This window comes from Salmo salar, chromosome ssa07 (assembly GCF_905237065.1).
Source record: "Salmo salar chromosome ssa07, Ssal_v3.1, whole genome shotgun sequence".
Taxonomy (NCBI): domain Eukaryota; kingdom Metazoa; phylum Chordata; class Actinopteri; order Salmoniformes; family Salmonidae; genus Salmo; species Salmo salar.
The window spans coordinates 22,277,871-22,301,361 of record NC_059448.1 but is presented as its reverse complement, the minus strand read 5'-3'; the positions used below and the strand labels follow the sequence as shown (position 1 = coordinate 22,301,361).

At 43.6% G+C, this 23,491-nt stretch overlaps 1 pseudogene; it reads left to right on the top strand.

Annotated features, from left to right (window-relative positions):
- The window catches only part of LOC106608701 (acetylcholine receptor subunit beta-like), a 24,190-nt pseudogene extending 699 nt beyond the window's left edge, over positions 1-23,491 (top strand).

The following is a 23,491-nucleotide window of genomic DNA, read 5'->3' as shown; positions in this document are numbered from 1 at the left end:
TTGGAGTAGGGGGGGAGTTGGAGTAGGGGGGAGAGAGTTGGAGTAGGGGGGGAGAGAGTTGGAGTAGGGGGAGAGAGAGTTGGAGTAGGGGGGAGAGAGAGTTGGAGTAAGGGGGAGAGAGAGAGTTGGAGTAAAGGGGGAGGGAGAGAGTTGGAATAAGGGGGAGAGAGAGAGTTGGAGTAAGGGGGAGGGAGAGAGTTGGAGTAAGGGGGAGAGTAAAGAAAAAGGCAGAAGCCATCAGAAAACAATGCATTCCAGGACTAAGGGTTTATCCAGACTGTTTGACTTGACCTGAAAAAACTCCAGGCCCTAGTTTTCCTCTATGAAAACACCCATAGGCGACAACAATACACAGAGTTTTTCCTGTAGGGTTGTCACGCATGAAAACTCCTGTCCCTGTTTTTCCGATTTACACATGCATTTAGCCTTTGAGGCTGCCTTCTAGCCTGATTACTTCTGTTGATAATGATGTTTGAGTGTGTTGACCAGGTGTTGAATACTGCTGTGGTGTTTTATGGTTTGTTGGTGTGTGTGCTGAAGTTCCCCCAGGGATTCTAATGATCTGCATATCACACACTAGGCAGAGCTGAGAACGCCTGCCATCCCATCAAAGGACAGAAGAGAAAGAGAGAGAGAGAAACTGAGTGTGGGGGGGGTAGTAGAGTGAGAGCAACGGATAGTGTAACTAGACAGAGAGACGGACACAGATGGACAGACAGAAAATTGAAAGAGAGAGACATTAGGGGGTAGCATGCAATGAGGGTTCCACCAAAAGCATGGTGTGACCTGATGTGTGGCGTCTTAGGTATCCCCCCCACCCCCCTTCCTCCTTACTACGGAGGGAGTGATCATCTGAACCTCTCCCCCTTTGTTCTCCCCAAAAATATCCCCATTGTCATGCCCCCCTCTCTCCCTCCCCTCTCCTCACCCCGACCAAACCTCAACAACAGGTATCTATCTGACTACGGAGGCTTCCATAGGCCAAAACCCATTCCTCCCGCCTGGCAATCCCAGCACGGCTGGCCAATCAGGCGAGAGCTTCCCCAAGCGGACGACACCCACCTATAAAGAGAGGAGAGACAGAGAGAGAGAGAAAAACGTTTTGCACGCACAAGCAGGTTGGTGTAGCTATACGGTGGTGTAGCGGCTGTGCTGGCCTGTTTCACTCTCTGGACCTGGGTGTGTGTGTGGAGGCGTGTGTTAGTTGGACTGTGTGTGTGAGGGTTAATGGTTTCGGAGACGTGTTGGGTTCCTACTACCCAGGTTCCTGAACAACAATGCCTTTGAATTTGACCTTGTGACCCAGTGGGGGTGTTGAAAAACAAACATCCCCCCATGCTAGCTGGTGACCTCTGGGCCATTGGGTGCCTACAGAGGTGGTGTAGTGTCCTCTGGGCCATTAGGTGCCTACAGTGGTGGTGTAGTGACCTCTGGGCCATTGGGTGCCTACAGAGGTGGTGTAGTGTCCTCTGGGCCATTAGGTGCCTACAGCGGTGGTGTAGTGTCCTCTGGGCCATTAGGTGCCTACAGCGGTGGTGTAGTGTCCTCTGGGCCATTAGGTGCCTACAGTGGTGGTGTAGTGTCCTCTGGGCCATTAGGTGCCTACAGCGGTGGTGTAGTGACCTCTGGGCCATTAGGTGCCTACAGTGGTGGTGTAGTGACCTCTGGGCCATTAGGTGCCTACAGTGGTGGTGTAGTGACCTCTGGGCCATTAGGTGCCTACAGCGGTGGTGTAGTGTCATTGTCTGTCCTCTTTCTTTGGGGAGGAAAACCAGGCAGGACAGGTATGGTTTATGATTTCCTCTAAAGAGAGGTGGGAGGAGAGAAGTGAGAAAGGGAGAGAGGGAAAGGGAGCAGTAGAAAGGGGGAGACAGAGAGGTAAATGGAGTGAAGGAGAGAAGCGGCCAGACGTGACTGTAATTTCACCAGAAGATCTTCCATAACTACAACCTGAAGGTCCAGCCAGCCAAACACTGGGAGAAGAAAGTCCAGGTCCGAGCGATGTTGGCCCTCTCCCGGCTTGTCAGCCTGGTACAACACACACATACGCTGAGTACACAAAACATTAAGAACACCTGCTCGGACCAGATTAATCCAGGTGAAAGCTATGATCCCTTATTGATGTCACTTGTTAAATCCACTTCAATCATTTTTACATTTTAGTCATTTAGCAGACGCTCTTATCCAGAGCAACTTACAGTAGTGAATGCATACATTCCATACATTTCTTTTCTCCATACTGGTCCCCCGTGGGAATCGAACCCACAACCCTGGCGTTGCAAACACCATGCTCTACCAACTGAGCCACGTGGGACAATCAGTGTAGATGAAGGGGAGGAGACAAGTTAAAGAAGGATTCTTAAGCCTTGAGACATGGATTGTGTATGTGTGCCATTCAGAGGGTGAATGGGGGGGGGGGTCAACTCAATATTAGGAAGGTGTTCCTAATGTTTGGTATACTCAGTGTATAAACATACACACGGCAAAGCACTCATAAACACACACACTCGCGCACGCATATATTAACACACCCACTGCCTCCTTCCCTTGGCACTGCCAGCCAGCCTTGTCTCAGCGACTTCGAGCCTCCAATCATGCATGGCTAATTAAGCTTTCCTAGGACAGGATTGAGTATAGCAGGCTGCCATATACAAGAAGATTCACCCCCAACCTCAGTCTGTCTATCTCTGGGCTGAATGAGACTCGCCCCCAGTCTAATGTCTATCTCTTGGCTGAATGAGACTCGCCCCCAGTCTAATGTCTATCTCTCTGGGCAGAATGAGACTCGCCCCCAGTCTAATGTCTATCTCTCTGGGCAGAATGAGAAGAACGAGGCGATGACAACCAACGGTGCTCATGAATATGGTGAGCGTCAAACATTTATCCTCATCACCTCTCCTCTAAGCTTCCCTCTCTTCTCATCTCCACGTTCCCCCTATCTCTTTTCAAAATGAAATGATTTATTTCTGGATCTCTCTCGCGTGTAGCCTCGCTCTTCTCACGTTTCGCCCGGCTTTTCTTCCCTTGGTCTGCAGTGCAAATTGTTATTGGAGAAGGCCCGAGTGTGTGTGACAGTGCAGTGTCTTTGTAAATGAGACCGCCACAGCAGCGTTAGAAATGACAGCAACATCAGAGAACTGTAATAATGATTTCATCTGTCTGTTCCCATTCTGTCCTTCCTCTTTTATCTCCTCGTTTCGCGACATAATCGCTCTCTCTCCCCCCTCCATCCCTCTTTCTCTAGGCGTGGACAGACTACAGGCTATCATGGGATCCAGAAGATTAGAATAATATAGAAGTCCTCAGGATTCCTCCCAACAAGGTGTGGCAGACTCCTGTCCCGCTCCGAAATAGAACAGCATAGAACACGACCAAGAGTTTAGAATAGCATAGAACGCCATCCCTGTTCCACGACCAACAGTTTTTCCTGACTATGTGACACTGAACTGGAAAAACTCTGCACTCCTTAGATGTCCCTAAAACTGGGGCCTTGCGGAACGGGAGGTAACCGCCCTGTCCCGTTCAACCTTATCCCCTTTCCCTCAGTGCTGAGGATTCAAATCACGTTCCGCGCATGTGTTTCTGTACATCTACTTCAACCCTCCCTTCACATTTCTCACTGTCAATCGTGAATGATATTTCTTAACGAGAAATTTGTGGAGTGGTTGAAAAACACGTTTTATTGACTCCAAGCTAAATGTATGTAAACTTCTGACTTCAACTGTATATTAGCATGTACGTGACATCAGTCAAAACAGGACACGGTATCAAGAACAAGGTAAAACCTTCTGAAACGAGACACTTATGATTCCCACATGGCAGTTTGTCATTGTTGCTATCTTTCGGACACCACACGGACTTCTGCCCCACTGAAGCGCGCACATCGTTTTCGTGATGTTCTCAGCTAACCCATCTATGATTAGGATATTCCCCGTTTGACATTACTAGCAGGTGGAGTCTTAACTTTTATTGTGAATTTGGTTTGGGCAGTGTGACACACACAGGCAGCATAGTTGGCAGCAAAAGGGCTGCCATCACATTTGATGACAAAGTTGATTTATAATTGTGTGTAGGGCAGTGTATGCCTACACTAGGGGCTCAATTCACTCTGTCGTACAGTAGCTGTCTTTTCTCGTGGTCAGTTAAAATCACAATGATTTTACAAGCCAGAGTGATGTACCAGTGGTCTCCCCTCATTGGTTGATTTAGAATGTAGCCTACACCAACAGGATTGTCCAGTTCAGGTGACGGTTAGACACTAGGCAACAGGCACAGTCTAGATGACAAGGCCATAAAACATTTATTCCACATACATTAGGATTCAGTAAAAAAGATGAAGCTGTATTTGTGAACAAAGTCAGCTTGAGTAATTTGACATAAGAAATCCCACCGAATTACTCGTGAGTTAGCAGTGAATACCCCCGTCGACAGCACCCCCACCACATCTTCCCGCGGCCATGATTGTGGCTATAGCAGAGTTCATCTTATTCCCACGCAATAGGCTTAATCTCTATAGAAAGATTCAAGTTGACGTAGCATAGCGTTAACGGTCATGTACCATTTCATTTGCATAACATTTCAGGTGTATTCAGTGCGAGTCAGTGTACATCGCAAAAGGTAAAAAAATCCATCAGTACTCTAGTTTTTCCTAAAGCATATTGAAAAACCATGTGTTGTGTGTACCTACCTACTGTTGCACAGAAACCTAACCCTGGACCTACCTACTGTTGCACAGAAACCTAACCCTGGACCTACCTACTGTTGCACAGAAACCTAACCCTGGACCTACCTACTGTTGCACAGAAACCTAACCCTGGACCTACCTACTGTTGCACAGAAACCTAACCCTGGACCTACCTACTGTTGCACAGAAACCTAACCCTGGACCTACCTACTGTTGCACAGAAACCTAACCCTGGACCTACCTACTGTTACACAGAAACATGAAACTCGAGTAGTGAGTGTCAGAGTTTATTGATCAAACTTGGAAGCGTAAAAAGTAGACTACATAAACTGTTGCAGGTCCTTTTTATGCCCATGTCCTTGCGTGTGTGGTTATAATGAGGTAGCCTAAACTAAGGGCTATGTCAAGGGCAAGAACTATTGGCAATCAGAGGCTGGCCTGCTAACTAGGTTGTCTAACAGCATAATTGCCTTATCTCCCATGAGTCACGTCCGCTTGTCATTTGGCCTGATTCAGACATGCAGGAGTGGGTTTCTGTCCCTGCCTGACAGGCTGAACACAGCCTTGGGATGTTTCTCAGAGTCTGTAACGTCTCCTCTACTTAAGTGCCAGTAAACCTGCCACTGGCAGATTTCATCAGGGAGATCGCTGTACGGCCCCAGCCAATCGCTCTTGAGCCAGAACACCAGCCCCACCAATAAGCTGTTTGCGCACTCAAAGCACAGGAGGTTGATGCCGATGTATGCGGGGATCCCAGGGTTTAAGAGCTCACAGGCAATACACATGACCAGGTAAGACGCCCACGTTGTGCTGAAGCTCAAAGTCAGGCTGAGGTAAAGGGGGGGCTTCTGCCATTCGGCCTCCACTGACAGTGCTTTCACCTCGTCAGCCCCTAGCTGCCCCAACTTGGCATACCTGAAGCTCAAGTCGCTCTGCACCGTTGGGTTGACGTCGTCCCTCTGCTCTGACAGCCTGTTAGCCTCCTTCAGCCACGAGGACAGTTGTTTGTAGTGGGGCAGCAGCACACAGGCGATGGCTACGCAGATCCCCACTGAGAAATGTACCATAAACACAGACTCCTGCACCGCGCACCCTAAAGCATTCCTCCCTCGCTCGTATTCAACCTCTATGAGATTGGTGACAGCTGAGTAGCAGGAGCGTACGCCGGCCAGCACCCATACCAGCAGCATCAGGGTGCAGTTCCACAGGGCCCTGCAGGTGGTGGTGTGGCTTGGAGGCGTAGTCCAGCAGCCCCAGGCCTAGCACGGGCAGAGGCAGCGTGTTGAAGACGGCCGAGGCATGCGCCAAGAGGAAGCACATGGACAATGGGGAGCGGGCGGGTCCGAGGAACCACACAGTCGACACGGTGCACGCCAACACCACATCGACCAGGAATACTGAGAGGCCACAGACGCCCATGAAGGTGTGCAGACGCATGGTTCTGTCCATCTGCAGACACATGGACAGGACCAGGCAGTCCAGGCCCACATTTAACAGGAAGATTAACAGAAACTGGCTGGTGTTGTCCTCGTGGCAGCTCCCGTCCTCTTCCCAGGACTCAATGATGGCCAGCATGCTGAAGCTTTTGCCTTTAAGACTAAGCCCAGACTTGATATAATGAGTCTGTACGTTCAGATCGATGTCACCAGAAGAATCTGTTGAAGAGAGAGTGGAACAGTTAGCAGTACTCTACAGAGAGCTTCTAACAAGCAGGAGATGTTTTTTCTAGTGTTATCAGTATTGCCTGGCCTCTTGTGACACGTATACAGAAACAAGACCTTAGGGAAGTCAAAAATAAAAAAAGACTTCAACTCTTCCTTTCAATGGATTTAGTATCCCTTAGTTTGGATTCCACAAACCAAGTGTTAAATACAGTAGCCTCATACATTTAACTAGTGACAGGCTGAAGCTAGTCAAAGGCTAACATTTCCGGGTATAGCAATCCAATGACTATATTTTCAGCTATAGAAAACACGTTTTCCAGTGTTGGAGGAAATGCATGCATTCTGAGATGATGCAATTGCCTAACCCAGATATGTTCCACATACAGTAACGGGAATCGTCAAAGCGTCAAAAACTATCATGCTGATCTCACGGACTGCTTGTCCTTACATCCAGAGCTCCACTATGAATTTGAGCATGATTGGATTCCTTCAGCCCCATCCCTCAGCTTACCTGCAAACCAAGTGACTGGGCTGCCTTTGACTTTATTTCAAATTAAGAATTGTTTCACAACAACATGAAAAAAGCTATTGATCCTTGTAAGACTGTGATCATCTGAACACTTCACATTTAGGCTATACCTCTCAATTGTTGTGGGTAATCCTGGTGTAGACAGTATTTTCAGGTGAACCAAAAGAAGAGCAGTTTATCAATAAGAAAATCTGGTATATTACAAGAAGTCAGGGAGAACACCTTCAGAGCAGAGGCAAAGAACATGTCTAACGGGCCCTTAATATTCTAATCAGACAGTACCAAATGTTTTCTAAACATCAGCCCTAGAAGCTTGTATGAAGGATACAAAATCACAGTGTTCATAATGTCATCAATACAATGCTAAGTAATCAGTGTGTCCTTGTACCTTCAGTAGTTCTGGCATCAATCACTATCAAACGATATAGGAACCAAAATTCCACTGTGCCACCAGGATGGAGCTAGCATGCCCCATTTCAAAGGAAACAAGCACTCATTAAGATCAGGTGTCGCTAATTAGTGGGCACGACCAACACACCTTAACACACTTAACTTGATAGAGGATAGAGAGTTTTGTTGATGCTGAGAACAGAATGTATATATTTTCTTGTTTTTTTTTTAACGTTTTCTTCATTTACTTAGAGCAGAATTTAGAGCTTATTGGTGTTAACGTGTACAATATATATTTTTTGAACATTCCCAGAATATTGCCAAGAACTGACATAAAAGAGAACCATATGTTCTCTGAACATTCTGAGAACATCGCTTAAGTCACAGCAACATTCCCAGAATGTAGTACAAATATGACAATTAAATAGAATCACATGGGAACTTGTGTGGAAGGTTCTGTGGAAATACTGAAATTCCAACAGAAGAACGTTGTTTCCTAACATTCTTGGAGCAATTTGAGAACATGACTTTAAATAGAACCATGAGTACCCCTGTAGGAAACATTATGCTGTAGTACTGAAATTACAACAGAAGAACTTTGTTTCTTAATGTGCTCTGAACTATTTCAGAACATTCCCTATGTCAAACCAGTTGGAGAACATTCCTAGAACATTACCAACATTTTTATTAAAGTAATGAAAAAAATATATATTTTGTCAAGTTCCTTAGAATGTTCAAAAGCCAATCAACTATCCTGCACCATTCCCAGCAAGTTGTGGGAAGGTTTTATCCAAAATAGCCATAGGACAACCACGCTTTCACCAAGCTCTAAGAAACATCTGGTTCTCAGAATGTTATGTGCTAGCTGGGAGACAAATGTTCAGTTTTACCAGTTTACCTGTTCCCAGAACCAATGGGAAACCAAAAACGTATGTTCCCACAACTTCCAAGGAACCAAATGTGCTAGCTGGGATGGGGGAGAGCGATTGAGAGCGATATACATGGTTTGCTGGTTAAATAGATTTTTTTCAAATGTAAACATTTAAAGGTCATTAACACTCCATTGTCTGATCATTCTATTTACAATCTATTTTGATCTCAGATTTTTCCGCTATTCCAGATATGATTGAATTCCTTCAGCCCCATCCCTCAGCTTAATTGCAAACCAAGTGACAGGGCTGCCTTTGACTCAATTCAAAATTAAGAATTGTTTTACAATGACAAGAAAAATCTAGCAATCCACGTAATACTGTGATCATTTGAACACTTCGCATAGCCTCTGCCTCTCAATTGTTATGAGTAATCCTGGTGTAAAGAGAATTTTCAGGTGAACCAAAAGGAGAGCAGTTGTTGATATCAATAAAAAAAATCTATCCGGTCTATTACAATAATTCAGGGAGAACACCTCCTGAACAGAAGCAAAGAAAATGTCTAACAGGCCTCTTGGAGACAGGCCCTTTCTAGTCAAAATAAAAGATTGCGACTTTGCCAGCTGCTACAGAATCAAAGTGTTCATAATGTCATCAATACAATGATAGTCAGTGTGTCCTCAGTCCTTGTGCCTTCAGTAGCTTATGGCCTCAAGCACTATCAAACGATATGAGAACAATCCATAACATTCAGTAACAAGTATAGTGACCATCAACCCGTACACAAATGGAGCACTGGAAATCATGTGCACTACAGAAAGGGAAAACATATAAATATGCTAGGCATTGTGTCAGTTACTCAACTGAATATTCATCATCATCTTAAATATTTCCATCCCCGTTTTGGTCATTCGATATACACATCAAAAGTGGCATGCCAATGACCAATCAGTATTTCAATGCATTTTCAAGTTTAAGACTACTACAAGTTTCACAGTATTACAATAAAAACGTTGGCCATCCTAAATCAATTACAGGCAGGTATTCACCCCCCTCCCTCTCTTTAATTTCTTCAGTGGCCTGTTCTCTGAGCAGCTGAACAAGTAGAGCAGAGACTGAAGTAGAAAATCCTGCACATGCGTAGAAGCTTTGGAAGAGGGGTCCAGAGAAGTCGGATCCGCAGCCACTCAGTTGAATTTTGAAGTCCACATGGTCAGGAAAAAATTGTTTGGCCCTGCAACACTTGGGAGGCCCATATACTTTGTACGTTTGCAGTAGCCTGCCTGGAGTGCCAGATGGGTGAGGGGGTTCTGTAATAACTCCTCCTTGCCTGTAGGTGGCGTACTTCCCATTTGACTGGCAAAGCTGCATTGTGGTGTTTCGCTCCTACACCTACAACTCATCAGAGGTGGACCTCCAATATGCCCTGGATGACAATGGAGAGGAGATACAGGAGATAGATGAGAACGCCTTCATTGGTTAGTGTCTTGTCTAATCTCGCTCTTCTCGGCTCTGCTTTCCTCTTCTAGCACCACAATGCCCTTTTTTACGCCCCTGTTCCCTGTCACCTTCTCCTTCCTCTTTAACTTCACACTCCCCCCTCATCATCGTGCCCTACATCCTCACCATGGTCCTGGGCATCTTCGTCTTCTATCTACCACCTGATGCATGTCCGTCCCATGCAGGCACACCATGCCACACATGCACATTGTCTCATTGGCATGAGTAAATTGCATAGAGATGGATACAGGGCACACTTGCCACAAAGCATTCGTAGTTTGCCATTATTTATTGCAAAGCAAGGAAGTATCATTAACAATATATGTTGTTCTCTGAGGAAGATGGTTATGTCTTTAGCTGGTTCATACTGTTTAAGCCCAGTCTTTATCACTTGCCAGACAACAGTAGATCAATAGTCGCCATGTTTTAACCCTGTGTTTCCCTTTCTCTCTTAGCTGAGAAGATGACCCTGACCATCACTGTCCTCATCGCTGACACTGTGTCCATGCTGCTGCTGACTGACAAGGTCCCTGAGACATCCCTGGCTATCCCTCTTGTAGTTAACTATGTCATGTTCACCATGATTGTGGTCACCTTCTCAGTCATCCTCAGTGTGGTGGTCCTCAACCTGCACCACTGGTCCCCCCCTCCACGCACAAGGTGAGCTGTAGCCTACATGTCGGCGCTTTGGAGTCTGTATGAGATTTAGACTCTAGGATTCAGCTTTTTCTTTCTTCTGCTTCTTCTTCTGCTGCTGCTTCTTCTTCTTCTGCTTCCTCTGCTTCTGCTTAGGTTAAGGGCAGGGTACTGGAACAAGTGACCAGTGTTCAGTCAGTGTGTACATAGGACAACAGTCTAATGCCGGGTGTACATTGCACGATGTTCAAAATCCTAGTTGCTTAGCCTCTCACATTAAACGACCATCTTTCCTGTAGTTGTTTGTCTAGCCAACGTATCGGTGCCCACACGGTGGTCACACTACAAGATTCTGCACTTGGTCGTGAGGATTCCCGATACCATGCTGTCTCGCGAAAACAATTATGCAATGATGTGATTCGAATGTTAATGTAGCTAGAATGAGCTGGGCCTCAAAGTGGGCTCATAAACGTTTTCAGTCAGAAATTCACTCTTGCCATACAGAGTTCAAATGTCTAGCCATAATTTTGAATTGAATAACATTGGTGGTGAACTTTGGCTTTGGTTAAAGGCAGGTACAAACGCATACTAATTTAGTTGTAGTCATCGCTCCTGCTCGAGAGTCTACACATCTTGGGTGACGCGAAACAACATCCTCATCTCACTGGCTTCTTCTCTGGCGAGATCTCATTGGCTACTGCTGATAACTGTTCTCAAAACTTGATGTTGCACGTCTTACACTACAAGAGCATTGCAGACTTTGTGCTGTAAAAATCAAAAGTTGTTTTCTTTTTTTTTTTACTTTTACTGACCAAAGTCAACTTGCAGGCACCCTGCCTGCCACAAGGAGTTGCTAGAGCACGATGGGACAAGGACAACCTGACCGGCCAAACCGTCCCCTAACCCGGACGACGCTGGGCCAATTGTGAGCCGCCTCATGGGTCTCCTGGTAACGTCCAGCTGTAACACAACACGGGATCGGACCTGGGTCGGTAGTGATGCCTCAAGCACTGCAATGCAGTGCCTTAGACCATAACTCCACTCGGGAGGCATAAAATCAAACAGGATGTCTGGGACTGCTCAAAGATGGGATTGGTAGCCCTCAGATTGCGTCTCGCTCACATTAAACGAGGGCCTGTGTGTGTGTGTGTGTGTGTGTGTGTGTGTGTGTGTGTGTGTGCGTGTGCGTGCGAGATCTTTCCACCTCAGGGCCCAGTTATGCTCCGTCCTGCCTACTGCGTGACAGCAGCTTTCCAGGGCTTCTATTCATTACCACAGACAGATGGAGCCTGCCTCGCTCCGTCACTCATTCTTTCTCATACACAGTCACATAAACAGACAGATATAGTTTACAAACACACACAGACACCCACACTTAGAGAGTAAACAAATAGAGGCACACATACTCATGAACTCGCACACCCTCTCACACAGACACACTGACACACCGACACACCAGACAGAACAGACAGAACAGACAGAACAGAGACACACCAGTAGATCACAGCTACTTTATTTAGCCTTTTTTCTCCAGTGCCACCCTTGCTGTTACAGTTAGGTCCACTGTGTGTCCATTCTTGGCAGTAGTATAATCGTCACTAGACCAATTGATGTCTCATCTCAGGGATATACAGCCCCCATAAAATATGAGTCTGGCATTGCAGTTCTATTCCTCCTATCTCTATACCCTTTATACCACACACACATACGTACATACACACACTTAATCCCCCTTTCTTTACCGGAACTGGTCTGGTTTCCTACTTCCCCAGTCTAAGGGGAGATATCTGGTGTCGCCCTGTGTCCCTGGTGACATCATGCTCCCCTCAGTGACACCCTAGCTCACACACACACTCCCTTAGCCTTTGTGTTGCCAGGAGGTTGTGATGCCCACATGATGGTGGAGGTGATGACTAATAGGTGGGCTCTGGTGCCGGTCTGGCCTCCCTAAAGAGGTGATGGCTGATAAATACTGAATGGCCCTGGGCCTGGCTAATGAACACACACATCTCTCATCGGCTGTGTGACTATAAAACAGTGCCAAAGAAAGAACATAATTTGAAATATTTCTACATGTATCTCCATAAAACCAACTGTGCATGTATGGTGTAATAAATATTCAAAAAATTCAGTGAGCATCAATATTGATATACTGATATATTGATATTTTTTTTTTGCACCTTCATTTAACAAGGTAGGCCAGTTGAGAACAAGTTCTCAATTACAACCTCGACCTGGCCAAGATAAAGCAAAGCAGTGCAACAAAAACAACAACACAGAGTTACACATGGAATAAACAAATGTGTACACAGTGTGTGCAAATGAAGTAAGGAGTTAAGGCAATAAATAGGCCATAGTGGCGGAGTAACTACAATATAGCATTTTACACTGGAGTGATATATGTGCAGATGAGGATGTGCAAGTAGAAATACTGGTGTGCAAAAGAGCAGAAAAACTTTAAAAAATATGGGGATGAGGTAGGTAGTTATTTACAGATGGGCTGTGTACAGCTGCAGCGGTCGGTAAGCTGCTCCGACAGCTGATGCTTAAAGTTAGAGAGGGAGATATAAGTCTCCAACTTCAGTGATTTTTGCAATTTGTTCCAGTCATTGGCAGCAGAGAACTGGAAGGAAAGGCGGCCCAAGGTAGGTATTGGCTTTGGGGATGACCAGTGAAATATACCTGCTGGAGCGCATGCTATGGGTGGGTGTTGCTATGGTGACCAGTGAGCTGAGATAAGGCGGGGCATTACCTAGCAAAGACTTATAGATGACCTGGAGCCAGTGGGTATGGCAATGAATATGTAGCGAGGACCAGCCAACGAGAGCATACAGGTTGCAGTGGTGGGTAGTATATGGGGCTTCGGTGACAAAACGGATGGCACTGTGATAGACTACATCTCGTTTGCTGAGTAGAGTGTTGGGGGCTATTTTGAAAAATGACATCGCCAAAGTCAAGGATCGGTAGGATAGTCAGTTTTACGAGGGTATGTTTGGCAGCATGAGTGAAGGAGGCTTTGTTGCGAAATAGGAAGCCGATTCTAGATTTAATTTTGGATTGGAGATGCTTAATGTGAGTCTGGAAGGAGAGTTTACAGTCTATTTATAGTTGTCCACATATTCTAAGTCAGAACCGTCCAGAGTAGTGATGCTAGTTGGGCGGGTGGGTGCGGACAGCAATCGGTTGAAGAGCATGCATTTCGTTTTACTAGTATTTAAGAGCAGTTTGAAGTCACGGTTGGAGTGTTGTATGGCATTGAAGCTCGTTTGGAGGTTTGTTAACACAGTGTCCAAAGAAAGGCCAGATGTATACAGAATGGTGTTGTCTCCGTAGAGGTGGATCAAAGAATCACCCGCAGCAAGACCAACATCATTGATATATACAGAGAAACGAGTCTTTAGGGAGGAGGCTTCTGATGTTAACATGCATAAACGCAAGGCTTTTATAGTTACAGAAATCGACAAATGAGAGCGCCTGGGGACACAAAGGGCCTGGGTTAACCTCTACATCACCAGAAGAACAGAGGAGGAGTAGGATGAGGGTACGGCTAAAGGCTATAAGAACTGGTCGTCTAGTGCTTTGGGAACAGAGAATATAAGGAACAGATTTCTGGGCGTGGTAGGATAGATTCAGGGCATAGTGTACAGACACGGGTATGGTAGGGTTCGAGTACAGTGGAGGTAAACCTAGGCATTGAGTGACAATGAGAGGTTTCATCTCTGGAGGCGCCAATTAAGCTAGGTGCGGTTTCCGCATGTGTGGGGGGTGGGACAAAGGGGCCATCTGAGGATGTTGAGCGGGACTAGGGGCTCCGCAGTAAAATAAAACAATGAAAGCTGCCCTAAACAACAGTATACAAAGCATATTGAAATTAGAGAGGGGCATAATGCAATCACAGGTGTTGATTGGGAGAGCTAAGACAACAACGGGTGAGACAACAACGGGTAAACAGCTAAGACAACAATGAGTAAATGGCGATGAATGGGCAGAGAGGGTCAGTTAGCTACACACAGGGCCTGAGTACGAGGCTGGGGCCGACGGATAAACTAAATGAAGTACTGTGTTAATGAACAGTCCAGCAGGCATCAGCTGCGTAGCCAAGTGATCATAGAGTTCAATGAGCAGCAATAGATGAAACAGGGAGCCGTTCGGTAGTCGATTTCTACGCTAGGCGAGCGGGAGACATGGCGTTCAGGAAGGTAGCGGGCCGGGGAAGGCAGATAGATCTTCACCAACATCTACGATGCAGAGGCCGGTTGAGAGCACATCGGCCGAATTACGTCAGCAGACCAGTCGTGATGGATCGGTGGGGCTCCGTGTCGACAAAGGGTCCAGGCCAATTGGCAAGAGAGATATTGTAGTTGGAGTACTTCGTTTTCTTGCCGGGAGACGGGCCTAGCTCGGCTAACTGGTGCATGCTTCTGGACAATAGCCACTCGGTAGCAGCTAGCTAGCTGCGATGATCCGGTGTAATGGTCCAGAGCTTGCGACAGGAATCAGGTGATGTAGTCGGAGAGAAAATCAGTTGGATATGCTCAGGGTAATATCGCGCAGTGCAGACTGGCAGGTATTATCCGGGCTATCCGGGCTAAAGCGGCTGGTGTCTGAGCTGTAGATAAAAACCGCTAGCAGTGGCTAACAATGACTAAATAGCTAGTAGATAATTAGTTGGCTAGCTGCTGATGGAGGTTCCAGTTATAGGGTCTAAAAAATAGCAGATCCATAACACATTGGATGAGGCGGGTTGCAGGAAGGTATATTTAATTCAAAAATGGAAAAAAGAGATATATAATGAAATGTATACAAAAAACGTAATATTTACACGGACAAAAACGGGACAAAAACAAACGCCATTTTGGATTGAATATATCAATATTGCTATTGATATATTGATATATTGCTAATGATACAGTGATATAGTGCTAGGGATATATTGATATAGTGATTGATATAGTGATATATTGCTATTGATATAGTGATGTATTGCTAATGATATAGTGATATATTGATAGTGATATAGTGATGTATAGCATTTGAGATAGTGATATATTGCTAATGATATATTGATATGGTGATACATTGCTAATGATATAGTGATATATTCCTATTGATATAGTGATATATTGCGGTTGATATAGTGATATATTGCTATTGATATAGTGATATATTGATATATTGTTAATAATATAGTGAAATATTGCTAATGATTTAGTGATATATTGCTTTTGATATAGTTATATGGTGATACATTGCTAATGATATAGTGATATATTGATGTATTGCTAGTGATATATTCCTAGTGATATAGTGATATATTGCTATTTATATATTGCTAATGATATATTGATATAGTGTTATATTGCTATTGCTAGTGATAGATTGATATAGTGATATAATACTAATGATATAGTGATAGATTGATGTAGTGATCGATTGATATAGTGATATATTGATATAGTGATAGATTGATATAGTGATGTATTGATATTGATATAGTGAGAGAATAATATTGATATAGTGACAGATTGATATTGATATAGTGACAGATTGATATAGTGACTGCTATTGATATAATGATATATTGCTATTGATATAGTGATATATTGCTATTGATATAGTGATATATTGCGAATTATATATTGATATAGTGATATATTGTTATTGCTATAATGATAGATTGATAAAGTAATATAGTGCTAATGATATAGTGATAGATTGATATATTGCTAATGATATAGTGATAGATTTATATTTCTATGGTGATAGATTGATATAGTGATAGATTGATATTGATATGGTGATAGATTGATGTAGTGATAGATTGATATAGTGATAGATTGATATTGATGTGATAGATGGACATTGATATAGTAATAGATTGATATAGTGATAGATTGATATTGATATAGTGATAGATTGATATAGTGATTGCTATTGATATCATGATATATTGCTATTGTTATAGTGAAAGATTGATATAGTGATACAATGCTAATGATATAGTGATAGATTGATATAGTGATAGAGTGATATATTGATATTTATATAGTGATAGACTGATGTAGTGATAGATTGATATTGATGTAGTGATAGATTAATATAGTGATAGATTGATATTGATATAGTGATAGATTGATATAGTGACAGATTGATATAGTTATATATTGATAGACAACCCTGTTACTGTACCTGGGTGTTTCAGGCATATTGAGGGGACAGAGAACAGGGGTGCGTGGCAGGCACCTGTTAAAGCCACGTTTGTGGAGCAGGTTGACCCAACATAGTTGTGCTACTACCACAGGGAGGCAGGTCTGTAGGGTTCTACAGTATGTATGGCTGTGTGTGAGGTGAGCTACAGTATATAAAATATGCACAGTATAATGGGTATATATTATATTACTTCTGCTATGTTGATGCCTGGGCCAGAGTGTTGGGCCCGGATGTGTGAAAGGTCAGGTCACTGCAATGATCCTGATAGGAAACAAACGTCCTTGAAAGAGAGATGGTCTATGTTTCCAGATCAATCAAACAATTGCTCACATCAAATCAAAATAAAATCTAAGTTTATTGGTCGCATACACAGATTTACAGATGTTATCGCAGGTGCAGTAGGATGCTTGTGTTTCTGTCTCCAACAGTGCAGTAATAATACCTAGCAATACAAAACAAATACGCACATAATCAAAAAAGTTAAAACAAAGACCTTTTGAAATATCAGAATGATCCATGTCAGAGTCCGGAATATAAATATACAGTATATGTACAGTTGAAGTCGGAAGTTTACATACACCTTAGCCAAATACATTTAAACTCAGTTTTTCACAATTCCTGACATTTAAGCCTAGTAAAAATTCCCTGTCTTAGGTCAGTTAGGATCACCACTTTATTTTAAAAATGTGAAATGTCAGAATAATAGTACAGAGAATGATTTATTTCAGCTTTAATTTCTTTCATCACATTCCCAGTGGGTCAGAAGTTTACATACACTCAATTAGTATTTGGTAGCATTGCCTTTAAATTGTTTAACTTGGGTCAAATGTTTCGGGTAGCCTTCTACAAGCTTCCCACAATAAGTTGGGTGAATATTGGCCCATTCCTCCTGACAGAGCTGGTGTAACTGAGTCAGGTTTGTAGGCATCCTTGCTCGCACACGCTTTTTCAGTTCTGGCCACAAATTTTCTATAGGATTGAGGTCAGGGCTTTGTGATGGCCACTCCAATACCTTAACTTTGTTGTCCTTTGGCCATTTTGCCACAACTTTGGAAGTATGCTTGGGGTCATTGTCCATTTGGAAGACCCATTTGTGACCAAGCTTTAACTTCCTGACTGCTGTCTTCAGATGTTGCTTCAATAAATCCACATACATTTCCTCCCTCATGATGCCATCTATTTTGTGAAGTGCACCAGTCCCTCCTGCAGCAAAGTACCCCCAAAACATGATGCTGCCACCCCTGTGCTTCACGGATGGGATGGTGTTCTTCAGCTTGCAAGCATCCCCCTTTTTCCTCCAAGCATAACAATGGTCATTATGGCCAAACAGTTCTATTTTTGTTTCATCAGACCAGAGGACATTTCTCCAAAAAGTACGATCTTTGTTGCAAACCGTAGTCTATCTTTTTTATGGCGGTTTTGGAGCAGTGGCTTCTTCCTTGCTGAGCTGCCTTTCAGGTTATGTCGATATAGGACTCATTTTACTGTGGATATAGATACTTTTGTACCTGTTTCCTCCAGCATCTTCACAAGGTCCTTTGCTGTTGTTCTGGGATTAATTTGCACTTTTCGCACCAAAGTATGTTCATCTCTAGGAGACAGAACGCGTCTCCTTCCTGAGCGGTATGACGGTTGCGTGATCCCATGGTGTTTATACTTGCGTACTGTTGTTTGTACAGATGAACGTGGTACTTTCAGGCATTTGGAAATTGCTCCCAAGGATGAACCAGACTTGTGGAGGTATACACATTTTTTTCTGAGGTCTTGGCGGATTTCTTTTGATTTTCCCATGATGTCAAGCAAAGAGGCACTGAGTTTGAAGTTAGGCTTTGAAATACATCCACAGGTACACCTTCAATTGACTCAAATTATGTCAATTAGGCGATCAGAAGCTTCTAAAGCCATGACATCATTTTCTGGAATTTTCCAAGCTGTTTAAAGGCACAGTCAACTTAGTGTACATAAACTTCTGACCCAGTGGAATTGTGATACAGTGAATTATAAGTAAAATAATCTGTCGAGAAACAATTGTTGGAAAAATGTCTTGTGTCATGCACAAAGTAGATGTCCTAACTGACTTGCCAAAACTATAGTTTGTTAACAAGAAATTTGTGGAGTGGTTGAAAAACGAGTTTTAATGGCTCCAACCTAAGTGTATGTAAACTTCCAACTTCAACTGTATGTGATGGTGTGTATAGACATTATGGACAGTATATGAGTACTGCTGCACTGTCGGATCTGGAAGCATAAGCATTTCGCTACACTTGCAATAACATCTGCTATCCATGTGTATGTGACCAATTAAATTTGATTTGATTTGATGAATAGAAAAAAGGTGTGTACAGCTGTAGTTATCCTCTATGGGCTAGGTGGGACGAATTCGTCCCACCTACGTAACAGCCACTGCCAGCCTGTGGCGCGATTTTCAAAACCTTAAAAATCCTATTACTTCAATTTCTCAAACATATGACTATTTTACAGCCATTTAAAGACAAGACTCTCGTTAATCTAACCACACTGTCCGATTTCAAAAAGGCTTTACAACGAAAGCAAAACATTAGATTATGTCAGCAGAGTACCAAGCCAGAAATAATCAGACACCCATTTTTCAAGCCAGCATATAATGTCACCAAAACCCAGAAGACAGCTAAATGCAGCACTCACCTTTGATGATCTTCATCAGATGACAACCCTAGGACATTATGTTATACAATACATGCATGTTTTGTTCAATCAAGTTCATATTTATATCAAAAACCAGCTTTTTACATTAGCATGTGACGTTCAGAACTAGCATACCCCCCGCAAACTTCCGGGGAATTCGCTAACATTTTACTAAATTACTCACGATAAACGTTCACAAAAAGCATAACAATTATTTTAAGAATTATAGATACAGACCTCCTCTATGCACTCGATATGTCCGATTTTAAAATAGCTTTTTGGTGAAAGCACATTTTGCAATATTCTAAGTACATAGCCCAGGCATCACGGGCTCGCTATTTAGACACCCGGCAAGTTTAGCACTCACCATAATCATATTTACTATTATAAAAGTTTGATTACCTTTTGTTGTCTTCGTCAGAATGCACACCCAGGACTGCTACTTCAATAACAAATGTTGGTTTGGTCCAAAATAATCCATCGTTATATCCGAATAGCGGCGTTTTGTTCGTATGCGTTCCAGACACTATCCGAAATAGTAAAGAAGTGTCGCGCGCATGGCGCAATTCGTGACAATAAAATTCTAAATATTCCATTACCGTACTTCGAAGCATGTCAACCGCTGTTTAAAATCAATTTTTACGACACTTTTCTCGTAGAAAAGCGATAATATTCCGACAGGGAATCTCCTTTTCGGCAAACAGAGGAAAAAAATCCCAAAGGCGGGGGCGGTCGGGGTCACGCGCATAAGGCCAGTGTCCCTTGATCGGCCACTTGAGAAAGGCGATAATGTGTTTCAGCCTGGGGCTGGAATGACGACATTCTGTTTTTTCCCGGGCTCTGAGCGCCTATGGACGACGTGGGAAGTGTCACGTTAGAGCAGAGATCCTTAGTAAATGATAGAGATGGAAAAGAAGTTCAAGAAATGGTCAGACAGGCCACTTCCTGTAAAGGAATCTCTCAGGTTTTGACCTGCCATTTGAGTTCTGTTATACTCACAGACACCATTCAAACAGTTTTAGAAAATGTAGGGTGTTTTCTATCCATATGTAATAAGTATATGCATATTCTAGTTACTGGGTAGGAGTGGTAACCAGATTAAATCGGGTATGTTTTTTATCCAGCCGTGTCAATACTGCCCCCTAGCCCTAACAGGTTGGATGAGTCTTGACTAGAATACAGTATATACATATATAGTGGGTAAAACAGTATGTTAACATTAGTAAAGTGACCAAGGTTCAAAGCAGTCTCTAAGGTGCAGGGTAGAGTAACGGGTGGTAGCTGGCTAGTAACAGTGACTAAGGTTCAGGGCAGAGTACTGGGCGGATGCCAGCTAGTGGTGACTGTTTTACGGTCCTTTGTTAACCAAGGGATATACAATAGTTCAACAAGGACTCGGGGGTAGACGTAACATAGTAAATGTAAATCTGTGTCACTCCAATTAGTATGAAATGTTACGTTTCGTAGGGTATGTATTAATTTGTGGATATCCATTATCCATTTCGTATGATACGCTACAATTTACAATTCGTACGACATCTTACATATTGCAATACGTACAATATCTTACAAATTTGCTAAACGCTACGAATTTGTTGCGGTGGCTAACGGTGGCTAACACTAACACTAGCTAGGTGGCTAACGTTAGCTGGGTTAGAGGTTAGGGTTACTGTTAAATTCTAAGGTAAAGGGTTAGGAGTTAGGTTAAAGGGTTAAGTTTAGGGTTAGACGAAGGTTTAGCTAACATGTTAAGTAGTTGCAAAGTTGATAATTAGCTAAAATGGTATAGTTGTCTGTGATGCGATTCAAATGCGCAACCTTCGGGTTGCTAGATGTTTGCACTATACGCCCACCCATCCACTCCGACCAACTACCCTACTTTCATATTTGCCTTATTAAGTAACCTTCTGTCTTATGTAACCATACCAAACGTAACATATCAAACTAATTTGAGTGTCCCGGATTTACATTTACTATCTTACGTCTATTTTATGAGACCAGGCTGAGTAGTTTCATATGAGCTATAAAAGAAATGTCACATTCATTGGCTGTTCTCTATGTGAATTGGTGGATATTCTGGTGTGGTTTGTACACTTTGTGCTATTGGACAACGCAGTGTAGAGTTTATATAAAATACTGATCACTTAAATGCTATATGAGTACATAATAGTCAACTTAGATGCACAGTAGTTCCCCACGTTACACACAGTGATAGTCAGTGCCTTTGTCGAGCTCTCACATAAAGATATATCGTAGCGTAAAGTAGTGTTCGGGATGGATTCTCTGACAACACTGCTGCTATGGAACAGCTGTGTGAGGCAGGAATACCTATAGGGGTCAGAAGTCATACCAGCACCACAATACTTTGCTCCATGGTTGTCCCAATGTTACCTCTGTGTCCGGAGTGTGTCACTCCGGACCGGGGATGGGCGGGGGGACCTAAATACGTAATACTTGTGTGTGCATTTGTTTGTTTGTGTGTTCATATGCTGTTGCTCTCTCTCTCCTCCTTTCCATACACCCCTCCCCCCCCTCTCTCTCTCTCTCTCTCTCTCTCTCTCTCTCTCGCTCTCTCTCTCTCTCTCTCTCTCTCTCTCTCGCTCTCTCTCTCTCTCTCTCTCTCTCTCTCTCCCCCCCTCTCAGGAGTGAGAGTACAGTGCAGCTCCAGAGGTTCTTTGACAGTGACAACTACTGTCTGATCCTCCCCCCGGACCTCAAGTCAGCCATCGCTGCCGTCACATACATGGCTGAGCAGCTGAAGAAGCAGGATGGCACCGCCTCGATGGGCACCACACACACACACACCACCTCCCCCTCGCTTCTCATTACATTCATCTCCATTCTCTAGGCCCAGAGCACAGTCAGTGTTCCTAGCATGCTCTGGTGATGTCCATGTGTCACTGCAGACATACTGCACTTCATTCTTCAATGCTTACATGCTTACGTACAGTGCCTTCAGAAAGTATTCAGACCCCTTGACTTTTTCTACATTTTGTTACGTTACAGCCTTATTCTAAAATGGATTAAATAAAACAATTTCCTCAGCAATCTACACAAAATACCCCATAATGCCAAAGCTGGAAAAAGGTTTTTAGAAATTTTTGCAAATGTTTTAAAGATAAAAAACAGAAATACCTTATTAACATAAGTATTCAGACCCTTTGCTGTGAGACTCAAAATTGAGCTCAGGTGAATCCTGTTTCCATTGATCATCCTTGAGATGTTTCTACAACTTTATTGGAGTCCACCTGTGGTAAATTCAATTGATTGTTCATGATTTGGAAAGGCACACACCTGTCTATATAAGGTCCCACAGTTGACAGTGCATGTCAGAACAAAAACTAAGCAATGTGGTCAAAGGAATTGTCCATAGAGCTCCGAGACAGGATTGTGTCGAGGCACAGATCTGGGGAAGGGTACTAAAACATTTCTGCAGCATTGATGGTCCCCAAGAACACAGTGGGCTCCATCATTCTTAAATGGAAGAAGTTTGGAACCACCAAGACTCTTCCTAGAGCTGTCTGCCCGGCCAAACTGAGCAATCAGGTGAGAAGGGCCATGGTCACGGAGGTGACCAAAAACCCGATGGTCACTCTGACAGAGCTCCAGACTTCCCCCGTGGAGATGGGAGAACAAGAGAACAACAGGACAACGACCCTTAGCACACAGCCAAGACAATGCAGGAGTGGCTTCGGGACAAGTCTCTGAATGTCCTTGAGTGGCCCATCCAGAGCCCGAACTTGAACCCCACCGAACATCTCTAGAGAGACCTGAAAATAGCTGTGCAGCAACACTACACATCCAACCTGACAGAGCATGAAAGGATCTGCTGAGAAAAATGGGAGAAACTTCCCAAATACAAGTGTGCCAAGCTTGTAGCGTCATACCCAATAACACTCAAGGCTGTAATCACTGCCAAAGGTGCTTCAACAAAGTACTGAGTAAAGGGTCTGAATACTTATGTAAATGTGCTATTTCAGTTTATATATATATATACATTTGCATTTCTAAAGATCAGTATTTGCTTTGTCATTATGGGCTATTGTGTGTAGATTGATGAGGAAAAAAACAATTTAATCCATTTTAGAATAATGTTGTACCCTAAAAGAAATTGGGGAAAAGTCAAGGGATCTGAATACTTTCCGAAGACACTGTATGTCTCCTCCTCTTTGTGTGTGTGCCTGCGTGTGTTTCCCCTACAGGAGACAGGACTGGCAGAACATAGCCATTGTGGTGGACAGGCTGTTCCTGTGGCTGTTTGTCATCATCTCTACTCTGGGGAATCATGTTTATGTACGCCAGACTCAACTACACCCCAGAAGAACCCTTCCCCCTGGGGCTGTAG